We start from the raw sequence: 13,836 nt of genomic DNA, 5'->3' as shown, positions 1-13,836 counted from the left end.
GCCAGTTCCAGGAGGTTTTTTATTCCTTGTCCTGCAGGCAAGATGTGAGGAGAGAAGGGCAGAGGCTATGCTGCTCTAACTATGAATTTCTTGACCTCTGACAGTTTTAGTTTTTTTAATCACAGCCTTTTCTAGGAACAGGCTGTGCAGTATAACTTGCCATATAAAATCCTGGATAGATATGGAGCTGGATTTGTGATGCAGTTACTGGTATTTCACTAACCTTTATCTTGACAAGTGGAAATAACACGTAGTGATTCAGGGGAAATTTTTCACTTGCAGAGAAAAATGGTGCCAAAAGAAAGCAAGTGAGCTACAAATTAATAAATAAAAATCTCAATAGCAGGAATCAACCTCCAGCTGGACTTGGCCATTTCTCTGTGTTTTGGATGCATCAGGGATGCTGTGATGATACTCTGGGTGGCATGACAGAGCCATGGCTCAGGATCCCATGGGTGACCTCAGCCAGCCTGAGGGCCTCCTCCAGGCTCTCTCCTCTGTTTCTTTCCCCCAGATGAAAACCAAGGCCTCAAGGATTGTCTGTCCCATCATGGGCTGTGGCCTCTCCATGCTGTGCTGTTTCTTCAGCCTCGTGGTTCCATGGGGGTCAGATGCTAAAAGGCTTTTGCTCTGAAAAAAGGCTGTTTATAAATGGTCCTGTTGATGTGGATATGCAACCATCAACCCTCCAAAACCCCAGGGAGAACCTTTTTTAGAAGGACCTGAGCAAAATACAGCCTTCCTACAAGTTCAGCCTCAGTGGTGGCCCCAGAGGAGAGCTAGTGAGTAATAAGGATCACTGATGTTTTTTCCAAGTGAAAACCAGCCTGGCTCACCTCTATTTTGTTTGTTTTATTGTTATTTGTATTGCTCTGATGCCAGATAGCAGATCTCAGTTATTGAGTCCAGGGTTTTATCACCATATAACTGGACAAAGTGCCCACTGAAATACTTCCAGACTAAATCAGTAGGAGGCAAAAAAGAAAAGGCAAAGTCACTTGCTCACTGCTGCCCCATAATTCGGGGCTGCCCTGTTCCTCACCAAGCGCCTTCACTCACCCATGGGTGCATTTTTTCCTGCTGGCCTGCCTTACTCTAAGCTGAGGTTTATAAATAGGCATTACCATTTGTTTTCCAAATAAAAGATCCTCTTGGCACACATATCCTGGGACCTGCCGTGCTCCAGGGGGAGCACTTGCTGCCAGCAGGAGCTGCTCAGATCCGAAGCTTTTTATCAAGATCCTGATCTGAGGCATCAGAGAACAAAACATGCAGTGGTGACCCCATGCCATTCACTTTGGCCGTGCCATCCTCCAGTGAGCAGCACACTCTTGTACAATCAGTTCCTCTGTTACATGAAGTCAGGATCTATTCCTGGGCAGGGATGCCATGGAAAATGTCTCTCTGGAGCTGGCCAGGGATAATGTCTCTCTCAAGCCAATGTCTAGCACAAGATAAGCTTCCTACTGCTTGAGATACACATTAGCCTCTCAAGGCCTTTCCAACACCGTGGGTGCTGCTGGTGCCAGGAGCAGTCATACCCACCACTGCACCTGCTAAGCAGAAGAGATCCCACAGAGTTCAACAAAATATCAGGGCCTGTATCCATGCACCAACTGAAGCAGAATAATTCCCAGATCCAGAGAGAAAAGCACAAACAAAGAGAACCTAGATGTCAAAGAGACAAAAGCTGGCTGGGAAATCAATGCAGAAAAGCTCTGCCCAAGGTCTGAGGTTTAAAGAGAGCTGAGTAGGATGAGACTTGGCATAGATGGAAGCTATTAGGAACAGCAGAAAAGAACAGAATATGCAGACAGTGAGAGGGGAGAACAGGTGTAAGAGAGGGCTGGGAGGAAAGCAGGTAAAGGGGTGTAAATTTTGGCTTGTGTGTACCAGTACAACAGCTACAACCCTGCAAGATGTGGTCTAGCATGGGAAAAGTCTCACAGTTCCAGAGGATTCCTGCAGGAAGCAAAGCTGCTCAGCTGCTCTAGGGGGACAGAAGTGGTGGTGATGCTGAGAATGGGTACTCCTGCTCTCCTGCTGCTCCAAGGCTTTGTCCTGGCCCAAGAGCTGGAAGCAGTTTCTCTGGCTTTCTCTTGGGGGTTTAGTGGGGGGTTTGTTTGTTTGTTTGTTTGAATTTTTCTTTTTATTATTATTGTTGTTGTTTTGAGGGGGTTTGCATGGTTTTTGTTGTCATTTTTTTAGGCAGATCCCAGATGAGTTCTGCAGTGGCAGCTCTAACTCCTGCCTCAAGTTCCAGGGGCTCTCCAAGCACCCCAGAACTTGCTGAGAATGACCCTAAAACTGAACTCAGCCTATGCCAAGTGCCACCTCTGTGGCTCACTGTGGGGCTCACCATGACAGAGGTGCTGGTGAATCTCTGCTGGTCTGACCCACCATGGTTGGGGTATCCCAGGCTGGCATCTCCAACCAGGACCAGCCTTCACCACCCAACAGCAGCACAGCAGGTGGGCAGAGGGGTGAGGGTTTGTTTGCACTGATCTCAGCTCACATCTTGGTTTGGGAAGACGTGCCTGGCATTCTGGTCAGTGATGACTGAGCCTTGAAGTAAATAATCAGCCATTCTGGAGGGCTGTACCTATGTATTAAGACAATTATTGCTTTCTTCCAGCCTCAGCTGTGTAAAAATGCATTGCTTCTCTTTATGAGAAATTCTTATCTCCATCTATCAGTCATCTTGTCTCAGTGGAGATAAAAATCCCTGTCATCAGAAAATGAGAAAATTATCAATATGTAGAGTGTGTGTGAAAAATAGGAGCTCTTTCTCCATTTGGGAGAATAAATCTTGGTTGTAATGTCTTATAAATGTTAGCAGCTTCTCAGACATTCAAAAATGTTAATGATCCTGAGGCACCAAAATAGCTTGCCTTGGAGTTCTCCATATTAAAAACATTGTCTCACCCTCTGCAGCCATCTCCAAGTCTCTGGGAGCTGAATGGTCCTATACATCACTTTGTGCATTCAGGAAGCAGAGGCAGGATTAGTACATTCATGCAAACACAACAGGCTCCAGTGATTGCCTGTGTATCCAGCTCTGGTGCCTGGGATCAACTTAATAAATACTATCAGCTTCCACCAAGTGTAGCAGTAGAAAAAAATCTGTCAATAGCTGTAACTTTGAATAGAAATCCTCGAGTAAAGGAAATCTCTCTTCTTCAGATTTGCACTGGCCTCGTTACACTGCCTTGGAGAGAGAGAAGGGACCACAGAGGTAACAGCCCCAAGTGCTGGGCTATGAGGGTGTCCCATCAGTCCCAGGGATTATTCCCCACCCCTCCCCATCACAGGGATGTCTGAGCCAGTGTGGGGTCCCTCTTCCCCTGAAGAGCAGCCACTGACTCCACCTGCTGCTCCTCCAGGGGAAGGTGGGCGTTCAGGTGAGTGAACTCAGCCTGCCGTCCTCCTCTCCTAAAGCCACCCATGCATCCCTGTGCTGCCCAGGGTCTTGTGCTGATCTTGCTGCCTTCAAAAGAGTTGATTTTGGATTCAGCTCCCCATGGGAAACCTGCAAACAGCTCCTTCCCCCTCAGGCTATCTCAGACTCCAGCAGAGCCCCAGCTCCTGTGGCTGCACACAACTTTGTCCCACTGCTTTGGGCCATCACTCATGGACATGTTCCTTCAGATTCTTCAGCTCCAGGGCAGCCTGAAGCAGCCAAGGCTGCCACATGCCACCACATCCCCAGGCATGCAGAAGAGTGGTTTAATTCAGATCCAAGCTTTACTAAGGCTACCTGGAACCACAGGTTTGAGTCCTGGCTCCACTGAAGCTGACTGGGGGCTCAAGTGGAAAAATGCTGCAGAACTTGCTACTTTTCCAGGCACTCCTGTGCTAGTACTCACATCTGAATCTGTTCTGATATTTTCCTTTTCCAATAGCTGTCCGTTTTGCTTTTATGAGTCATCAGCTGTTTTATTTTCCTACCAGATTAGATTGTTCCTCTCACTGTAGCTTTGGGCTTTTGCAGCTGGATGGGACCCAGGAGACCTGAGCACAGAGCATCAGGACAGAAGACATGGTAGAACACAAAAAGGGCAGCTGGTGCTCAACAGATGCCACAAGTCACTTAAAATGTCTTTTGTTTCTTAGCTATTGTTTGGCTAAACGTGGTACCTGAAGCTTGAACAATAGGCAGAAGCAGGGTATTACACTGAGGGGCTGATGGAGTCCAAGGTGGGTTTCAGTGTGTGGCCAGAAGCAGCACATTTGCCTAGAAAGTCCTTCCAGGCGGCCCATTAACTGAGCTCCCAAGGAGCCACACGAACAATGTTTATTGCATTTCTTTGAGTCCACACTGGGGGTATTTATTTAAACAATTTGGTGCAGGGAAAAATCAATGTTGGCAGGGATTTGGGTTGCAGCCACGAGTAGATGGAGCTGTGGGAGGGCTGCTCCTGGAGAGAGGTCCAGGCCACCCACACTGGGCTCTTCCTCCTGCACCAAGGTGTGCTGGGCCCTGAGGAGAGGTTTCCAAAGCTTCTTTGAGTCAGGTAGGTTATTTCTGGGATGCTCAAACTGGATGCAAGTGTCCCACTGCCCAGCTCACAGATCAATGTCCCCATAACCTGCTGAGACCCCCGTTCCACCCCATCTGGGCATTGGGTTGTTATCCCTCCTCAGAGAGCAGAGGATAAGAAACAGGGTGCTTTCAGACACTTTAGCAACTGCTTTCTCAAAGCTTGTGGTGCTGCTCCAAAGGGAGTTACTCTTTGCATACACCAGTCCAGAGCTTTTTGGATGCACCAAGTAAATGAAATGTAAATTCCTTCTTATTTTCCCCATTAGGTTTCTCTGTTCTGAAGCTGAATTGAGTTTTCGGAGCTAATTGTCCTTCCCATTCCAAACAAAAAATGTCTTTGAAAAACTGCCTGTACTTTTATACACCCAACATCTGGTTTTGGTAAAAATTCTGTACCTTTTTAAATACTACTTGCAGTCTAGAAAGAAGGGAGGGTGATATTTAGTAGATGATCTTTGCCCTCATTTTTTAACAAAAAAACCCATCCATTAACTCTGCTGCTGGCAATTGAGAAAGCAGTTGGGCTGAACTTTTAAGCGAACAAACACTTATGGATCTATTTATACTTGCCCTGCAGCAGACTACCATAGGTGGAAATGCTGTAATTATTTCCTCTCCCTGGTTTCCACTGTCCTATAAAGATCTCCTGGAGCAGCTTGTTAACAAGTTACTGCTGCACATGGTGAAATTAGAAGCAAGTCCTTATTAACAACCAAACCAAATTGACTAAAAATTACTAAAATTGGCAGTAGCAAAGGTGAGAGGAGCTGCTTTGAGACAGCTTTTGCTTCTTAGCCCCATCTATCTAAGAAGGCTGAAAATTACAAATTACAAATGTGGCTGGCACTTGAGTGGGGAGGAGATGCAACATCAGTTTTTCCTGTATTCCTTTTTCCATCACTGCATGTTTCCTAATTAATTCCTCTCCCTAAAGAGTCCCTCTCCTTTGTTATCTTCCCACTATTCTCCCAACCCCTTCTCCCTTGATTTATTTCTCAGAGCACATGACCTCCTCTGCTCACCATCCAGGTTAACTCTAGTTTCAGTATCAAAGATCTCTTAGGCTGAAAACAGCTTTTAGTGGGCCCATGTTAAAACCCAGAAGTGTCTGGTCACCAGGTAAGCAGCTGCTCCTCAGTCAGAACTATCCATGTGCTGGTACTCCCAGTTACATGGTCTCAAGCCATTGTGCTTCATCACAATTCAGGAGGGTCATGAACTCAGTTACAGTTGATTGTGGATCACATGGGAGGAGCTGAAGAAATGGGGGGAAAAAAAGTCATTAATATTAATCCAGGCAGCCTGCTCTTTAGAGATTTTTTGTTTTCATGGAAAAATTTTTGTGTGTTTTGAAGTGACATTGTTACCTCATGCATTAGGAAATGGCCAGTGGTGATATTTACTCCTTCTGTGGTACAGAGTCCAAATGACTGGGTTATGAAAATAAGCATTATACTGTTCAGAAGTATGAAATGTGGCTCTTCAGCTCCAAGCATGAAGTAATGATGCTTCTGGAGCAAGAGTATGGATGTGCTACAAATCCTAGTGCTGTGAACTTCTGCCTCCCCTGCAGGACAAGGGAACAGAAGCCTGAGCTGTGAACAGGTAGAGGGTCTGGAGTAGCCTGGATGGAGTCAGGTGTGCTCTGCATTTTAGTGATGCCCTAAATGTCCAAAAGCATCTTTACTATGGGAAGATCTTTTTAAAAAGCATTTTTCCTTTGTGCGGCCTATTCTGGGTAAGCCAGCATTAGCAGGGGGCTGGATCAAGCATCTCCAGAGGTCCCTTCCAACCCCAACCATTCCATGATCCTATGATGATATTAGGAAAAATTTCTTCACCAAAAGGGCTGCCAAGAATTGGAGCAGGCTGCCCAGGACAGTGATGGAGTCACCATCCCTGTAGGTATCTAAAAAACTTGCAGGGGAACATGGTTTAATGGCGGGCTTGGCAGTGCTGGTTTATAGCTGGACTTAATCTTATAGATCTTTTCCATCCTAAAGGATCCTGGGATAAGATTCCACATCCCTGGCAGATTGGGGGGGAGGGAACAGAGAACTGGCTGTGGGGAAGGCTACAATGAGTCCCTAAGGTGAGAGTCCTAGCAGAGACCACAAAATCCTCACTTCATTGAAGGAGTGAATAGCCTTCCTTGATAGCAGGAGATGCAAAGCAGGTACCAATTCAGTGCCATTGTACAGCAATACCCTTTGGAAGATTTGCCAGATGGATGGCAGCAAGACTTTTTGACTTTTTTTCTCAGCCAGTCGTATCATCATCCATCAGTCACTTTGGGCTGACATTGCAGAGCATGGCTGTCTCCTTTTTGCCTTGCTCCTGTTTATTTCTAGCAGACTTGTTTATATCTGGAACTGATATAAGTGGCACAATTTCTTTGTTTCATTAAAAGATTCCTTGATCTAAACTTTAAAAGATTTGTCTTCAGAGAGATCAAAGTCAATCCAGTGTATGTCTGGCACCCCTGAGGTTTTCTTACATCCCACTCTTCAGGTAAACCTGGAAAAGACATTTTGTGGCAGAGTAGTAAACTACGGTGACTAGGTTAAAGTGGAGCTGGCCATGAATTCTTGGGTACTAATATATGCCTATCATCCAGGCTTCTTAATTATTATTTTCCAAGAGGCGAAGCAATGTTGACAGAGCTGGCACTGTCAGATACAAGTCAAGGTAAAACCCAGTGCCAACAGCAGGCATGGAAAATTACATCCCACTGCCCAGCAACTCATAGTCAAGCAAGTAAAATATGATTTACACAGCTGAGCAGAGGCATTGTTGGGGTGCTAACATAGGAGCCAAGCACTCCTAAACCCCATCTGTGATGACCTGTTCCTTACTCCTGGGAAAACTGCAGGCAGACAGCTCCTTAAAATAGACTATTAATACTGGGTACCTTATTTATTAATTTTGGGGTGTGAATCTTTATGTCCCCTGATTTCTAAACGAACAGTGGCATGCTGTGACTAGGGCAGAGCTGTCTCATTCCTTCCTGTTGCTGCGGAAGGCAATTTTTTCCCAGCTGATCTCAGTTATTCCAGGAATCAGTAGGTCTCAGTGCCCACCCAAGCTCTCTGCCTGTTACCTGCCAGTGCCACGGAAAGGACAGGGTGTTTGTGGGCACTTTGAAGGAGCAAAGCTGAACAGAATTGCTGAGTGCTATTGTGGAGGGTTGGAGGACATCCTGGATATGAATCATCTTGCTCTTTCTGACCTACTGTCCTAATTGAAACTCATTTATTCCTCAGATGCTCGTCACTGCCCCGGTCGTACCTTTTCACAATGAAACAGCAGCCTGCAGCTGCAGGTGTTTGTCCCACTCCTTCATTATGTGACAAATTAGAGGAGATTTAGTAAACAGACATGCTGAATCATGGATCCTCCCCGAACATGACCCCAAATCTCCACGGATCCTCCCCAGCCTGCCCTTTTGTTTTGTTGTTTTCTGTGGCAGGGTCAGGCCAGGACATGGCTTTCCCATTAACTATATGAATTTTACTGCTCTGCATGTTCCAGTAAAATCAAAGGCCTAAGAAAAGGGATTATGTGTAAGCTCTTTTTTGTCAGGGCCTTTACACGCATTAGTTATAGTTTAGATCACAAGCTGCAGGGTGGGACCAGCAGAGTTGCTCCTGTTTGGCTGTGCAGGTGTTGCTGCTTCTTCAGGAACCTCCATCGCTTTGTGGATCAGGGATGACAGATGTCCCAGCCTCTTTTTTCCAACACATTTAAGAAGCATGTTCTTCTCTGACCATCTTGTATCTCTGTTTGTTAAAGGGAGGACTGATTGCCTGCTCCAAGATACCCATAGTGACAGTCTGCCCATCCTCATCCCTTCGAAGAATTTCCATCCAAGGGCTTATCTTTGCTGCAGAAAGAGCTAGGACTTCCAGCCAAGAGTGCTCTGCTCCCTGCTCTGTCCACACTCCTCCTGGAAGGGCAACAGTAAATGGAAGCTGAGTAACCCACCAGTTGCTGTGGATGAAGAGGTTAAGTGCTGGACTGGCTGCAGACATTGAATCCATCGCTCCTCTCAGCAAATCCTCTGGTGTCTCCCTGGAGTCTTCCCAGTGACGTTCTTCCTTGTCATGTAGGCACTTCCCCATTCAGCTGAAATGGGGACATTAACAATTAATTGGATGCCACTTGGGCAGGCTGCTGTCAAACACCTAGCAAGAACAATCTGGACAGGAATATTGGGCTTTCCAAACATAATTCTGTCAATGTAAGTGAGAGAGAGCTGTCAACTGCACCTTGAGCTGAGAGTAACAACTAACACTAACCTGTCTGAGGAAGCCATGGATGCTTTTATGTATTTCACTCTTATCTTTAAAGGCTTCAGACAGCATTTTTTAAAATCTCAGAATGTGTTGCTTTCTTCACCATTAGAGATTCCTTTCTTTTCCTCATTACATCTTTTAAATGTGGCTTTATTCTGCAAAGGTTCAGCCTTTGTGCTGATCAACCAGAAGAGACCAGATCCTTAACTCTGGCTGGATTCTGACTCAGCTTTAGATCACCTCTGAAATTTAGATTTTCTCCTCCTTACAATATTTATGGTGGGTTTTTTTAATTAGTTTTATTCTTAAGGGCTTGTCTCTGGAAACACATTTCAATTAAATTTCTTCTTATTCTACAGAAGGAAGATCTTGGAGAAAATATTATCAAACTCAGAAGAGAATTTCCAGGGAGCACATCTCCTGGTGTGAAGGAACAATTGCACTATTATCTCTCTGGAGCTGGAGATAAATGGGATTTATCCTCTTTGAGGCAAAGAATTTATCAGGCAACAAAAGTTACAATTCCTGGTAAGGAACAAGGTTGGACTGTGCAGCAACAAGTGCTTCTGGAGAATGTAAGCCCGACACATGTGCTGAAGTTACTCTTTATTTTCTGATATGAAACCACTCCCATTTATATAAGAAACAAATTTCAGCCTCTTCCTTACTCGGCTTTCAGCAGCTGCTCATGCAATAAATAGTTCAGCCAGCCAGGAAGGAGATGTTCATAGATAACTGGAAACAACACCAATTTCTGCCATTTCCATGACTGGTTTCATTTGCAGATCCTCCAGCTCTGGGCTGGCATCTTTTGCAAATCCTCATAGGTGGGAGGCTTTGCAAAAGATCTTTTTTGCTGTAATTCATTTAGGTCATAGCCCTTCTTCTGCTCTTTCTTTTCACTACCTGAAGGAGTGTTGAAACAGAGATCATCCAAGGCACAAGTGCTGGTTTGATTTACTGCCACAGTCAGCTAAATCTGAGCTCTCTTCCCAGTATCCATGGCTCAGTTCACCTCGGGTCTCTGGCATTGCCTCTTACAATTGCCCTTATTACACTTAAATTTCAAAACCTGAGAATTCTTCTGGTTTTAAGCATAATCACACATTTATACCTCCAAATGAGTAAGAGGTTATTTTCAAGATTTAAAAAAATCCATTTAAAATACTTAGGTCTGCATTATCTTGGTCATGTATGCAGGTACTTTTAATAAAAGTCTGTTCCGAGCAGCGTCAGGTGTGTTTGCAGCCTTGGGTTAGACTGAAATGAAATTGTGAGAATTTATGGAAAAGCTCTTTGTGAGAAAACATCCTCACTATGTAGCCTTAGAAACTGGAGAGTTAGAGTTGGAGCTCAGAGAATGGCTATGAATATGGAGAGCCAGGAGTTGGAATAATCACAAGGGAGGCAACTGCAGCAGCCGGGATGAAAGATGAGGGTTTCAGCAGGAAATTGATCAAGATAACAAAGCAGGGGGAAGATGTCTTGTGACAGCAGCTGGATTTGTAGCATCTAGCCTCAAATAGGATCATGAAACATAAGTTTGCTTGGAGGAGGAAAAAAATCAATCAGGAGATTTCACATAGGATTGTGAGACTATAGAAAGCTCCAAGGCACCCTGGAACACTGCACCATTTACCCTAATCGGGGGGTGAGTCAGCACTCAATTATGCTCAGGCAATTTTATATTCAGTTTTTTATGCGTTGGCGACAAAGCAATTTAGATAATATGGTCACACAGTAGAATCACTTTCTTTACAAATCTGAGTTCCATTAGCTACAATAAAAAGTATGTCACTCTGAGTGCTCATTTCCCAGCATGCAAGATAATCGTCATGTGGGATCAAGAAAAAAAATCTCTTCTTCCCATTTCCAAACTCAATGTAATTGTGTGACATGGCTGTTTTATCCCTGCTTCTGCAGATCTTTGTTACAGCTGCTCTTGAGACTGCACAGATCCACTGCTGTGTGCAGGAGCTGTCTGAAGTCTTTGCATAAATAATAGCACATGAGATAATGGCTCCTACTGGGTTCTGTGTTCTAGAGAAAACATTCTGTTCTAATGAAGTGGGTCATATACATGTAGGTATATATGGGGGTGATCTATCCATTACGTGGTAAAGAGCTATGACCTGTGAAACAGAAGAATCTCTGTGAAATTGTGTTATTGACAAGTCCCATGAGCACTGTCCTGGGGGACTTCAAAGTGTGGTTTTATGCAGCATTTTGACATCAGTTCGGGAAGGATGTTAAGCTAATATGACTTTTTGCTTAATCTTTTAAGGCACTTATGTTGGGAATTACTCTTTTAGGAATCAGAAGTTGGAGAGGAAATGAGTGATTTACTATTTGGACTGAGTCTCCCATGAACTTCTCCTTACATGAACAGGATGCACAAACTGTGTAAAATCCATTTTGTATGTCTCAGAAGCAAACACACAGTTTGAATCTTCATTCCCTTCCATTGCTCCTGTCTCTGTGACTCAACAGACTTTAATCGGAGCTGAGTAAGGACCAGATCTGTAGCACAGCAAGATTAAAGTGAAATTTCCATTGGCTTTTTTCCCCCTATGGATAATACCCTTAAAGATTCAGGGTCAAACCTTCAGCTGTCATATCCAGACATCTTTCCACTCAACTCTTCTTATCTGCACTAATACTAGGTCCCTGTTTATCTGGGAAACACCCTTGTTGGTTTTTGTTTGGTTTCCTTTTAAATTAAGATAGTTTTAATGGTCTTCTCATGAAGACGATTTTCAGACTTAACAAGACTCATTTGAACTCATTTACTTTGAAGTCACCATCACTCACACAGTCATAGCATGATAGCACAGCAGGTTAACTCAGCACTTCTCAAATCAGACTGCCTCCAGACCTAGCATCAACACCTCTAACCAGTGCCTTTCCTAAAGGTGATATTCTGCCTGACACCTGGTAGTCACTAATTAAACTCTCCAAGTCCTGGGCTCAGAATAAAACAGTTACTGATAGGAATAGTATGCAGAAAGGCATATGAAACCCAGTCAACAGCCACATGCTCCAGAGAAAAGGGGTTGCCTGAAAGCTTAAAATATGGATGGCTTCCTACTGAGCTGCACTGTTCTTGATCGTTTTAAGTTCTTAGGCAAGAACCAAGGGAGATCTTTTGGGGATGTTAAAATTTTATTTTCTTCTGGGTTTTATTGCAAAAAATTGAGGCACCTTCCAGTCCTGATAATAAATTGACAGTGCAGGGAAACATCCTTCCTCTCCTTCTCGTTCAAGGTGCATCTACATCACTTTGTTGAAGAACTAGAAAATAGTGAAGGCTTCACTGATCCTTCCTAAGTAAACAAAAAGCATTGCTGGGAGAGCCAAAGAGTGCAGATTTGGCTTAGAGAACACTGTGGTTAGTCAGGAAAGGTGGTATTGGTTGGATCTCTGCCTAAATAAAGTTGAGTTTCCATTTATTTCAAAAAGAGACCACTGGTAATTTTTTTACCCTAGCTGATGATAATCAGAATGTCAAAAAAAGTGGCAGAATTTTTGTGTTTATTGGACTGTTATGGTAAACAGTCATATCTCCATTCCTCCTTCTTTCAGTTTAAATGGACTGAATGAAAGCCATTTCTTTGTACTGACTTTTTCCCCCATTCACTATCTATTTCTTTCACATTCAGTATCTCTCTTGAATAAGACTGAATGGTTTTCTTGGAATTCCTTTTTCAGGAAAATAAAGATTTACTTGCCTTCCTGGAAAATGCTAAGTACACTAAATTATTAAGTAAATTCCTAGTGAGATGTTTTCAAGCTACCTTCATCTATTCAGAAACTGAAAGGGCAAAAGATCAGCCCTTCATCTTCAGTGTTTATTTTTGATCCCCATGAAAGTATTGACAATTTAAAAAGCAGCTTTCTGTCTCTTTGGAACTGCTTATGAATCACTGTTTGGAATGAGCATAGTAAAGCACTTGAAGCTGATTAACTTAGAAGTTCTGTGGCTATCAGCTATCATGTCTATCAGGTCCTCACCCCATAATTTTATCTATTAACAGATACTGCACAGCTAACTGACAAACTGGCAGGATCCCAGCACAAAGGTGAACTAGAGGAAAAAATTATATTGAATTTTAATAAAAATTTCTTCAAAGGTCAACCTCTTTAATGTATTAAATCAATCTTCCTTCTTCCTCCTTCAGCCCATTTATCCACAGCTGTAGGAAATTCTGATGCTTATAAAATATTTCCCATTCCCTCCCCTTCCTGTTACAGTTTCTACCTACTACTGACCATTACTTTTTACAGCAGTTTTAGATTACTTACTCCTCATTTCATTTTTTTTTACTGGCCTTCTCAGAATCTGTACCCCATTCTGAAAATGTTGCTTATCAGGCTTATCTTCAGGAACAGATCCTACCTTATACCATCTTCTGACAAAACAACAACCCACATTTTCACTTGAAGTTTCATCTTTGAAGGTGGATGAAACTTTGGGAAGAAACAACTTTGGTGCAAAATCTTTATTTCTCCTGGTTTTATTTCTCCTTCTTATCCAGCAACTGCTTTCTGTGACTTGATCAACTTTTTCCAGGTAATCTATATCATTGGTAGCATTCCACTTAAGAGGGAGTGATGTCCTTGTGAGCTCTGAGCTCTAATCTCCTGCAGATCAGTTCCTTCTACTGTTGGCCCAGAAAAATTGCATATATAGAGAGAAAAATTACATATATATGCACATATATACTCATATAGAGAGTTGTTTTTTTTTATTAAGATGAGTAACTAATATCTAAGTACCAACTTAGAAGAGTTTTTTTCAGTATACTCCCTACAAAAAGCTGTAGATACCCAGATTTGGAACCTGCCCTTCAGTCTATGGCACTCAAGCTCCAGCTCTTGGTAGCCAACTTTCAAAAATATTGGCGTCACCAGAGACACTAACATCACACACACTGGAACAGCAGAACAAGTCCTGTTGCTGGTGTTTTGGATTTGCTTTCCCAGCTAAGCTGTGGGGCA

The 13,836-nt window shown here is 43.5% G+C and overlaps 1 long non-coding RNA gene across 8 annotated transcripts in view; it reads right to left on the bottom strand.

Moving 5' to 3' along the window:
* The window catches only part of LOC111937364 (uncharacterized), a 42,560-nt gene that overhangs the window by 24,278 nt on the left and 4,446 nt on the right, over nt 1-13,836 (bottom strand). For 3 of the 8 annotated variants that reach the window (XR_015278020.1, XR_015278025.1, XR_015278024.1), the window contains exon 2: nt 7,832-8,668. The exons of 3 other annotated variants lie outside the window; for them this stretch is intronic. This is a non-coding gene — a long non-coding RNA (uncharacterized LOC111937364). The remainder of the gene's footprint in view (nt 1-7,831; nt 8,669-13,836) is intronic. 2 more of the 8 variants (XR_015278021.1, XR_015278026.1) reach the window with 1 other exon arrangement.

Source organism: Cyanistes caeruleus, chromosome 19 (genome assembly GCF_971803275.1).
Source record: "Cyanistes caeruleus chromosome 19, bCyaCae1.hap1.1, whole genome shotgun sequence".
NCBI classification, from domain to species: domain Eukaryota; kingdom Metazoa; phylum Chordata; class Aves; order Passeriformes; family Paridae; genus Cyanistes; species Cyanistes caeruleus.
This window is presented reverse-complemented; position numbering and strand designations above follow the sequence as displayed.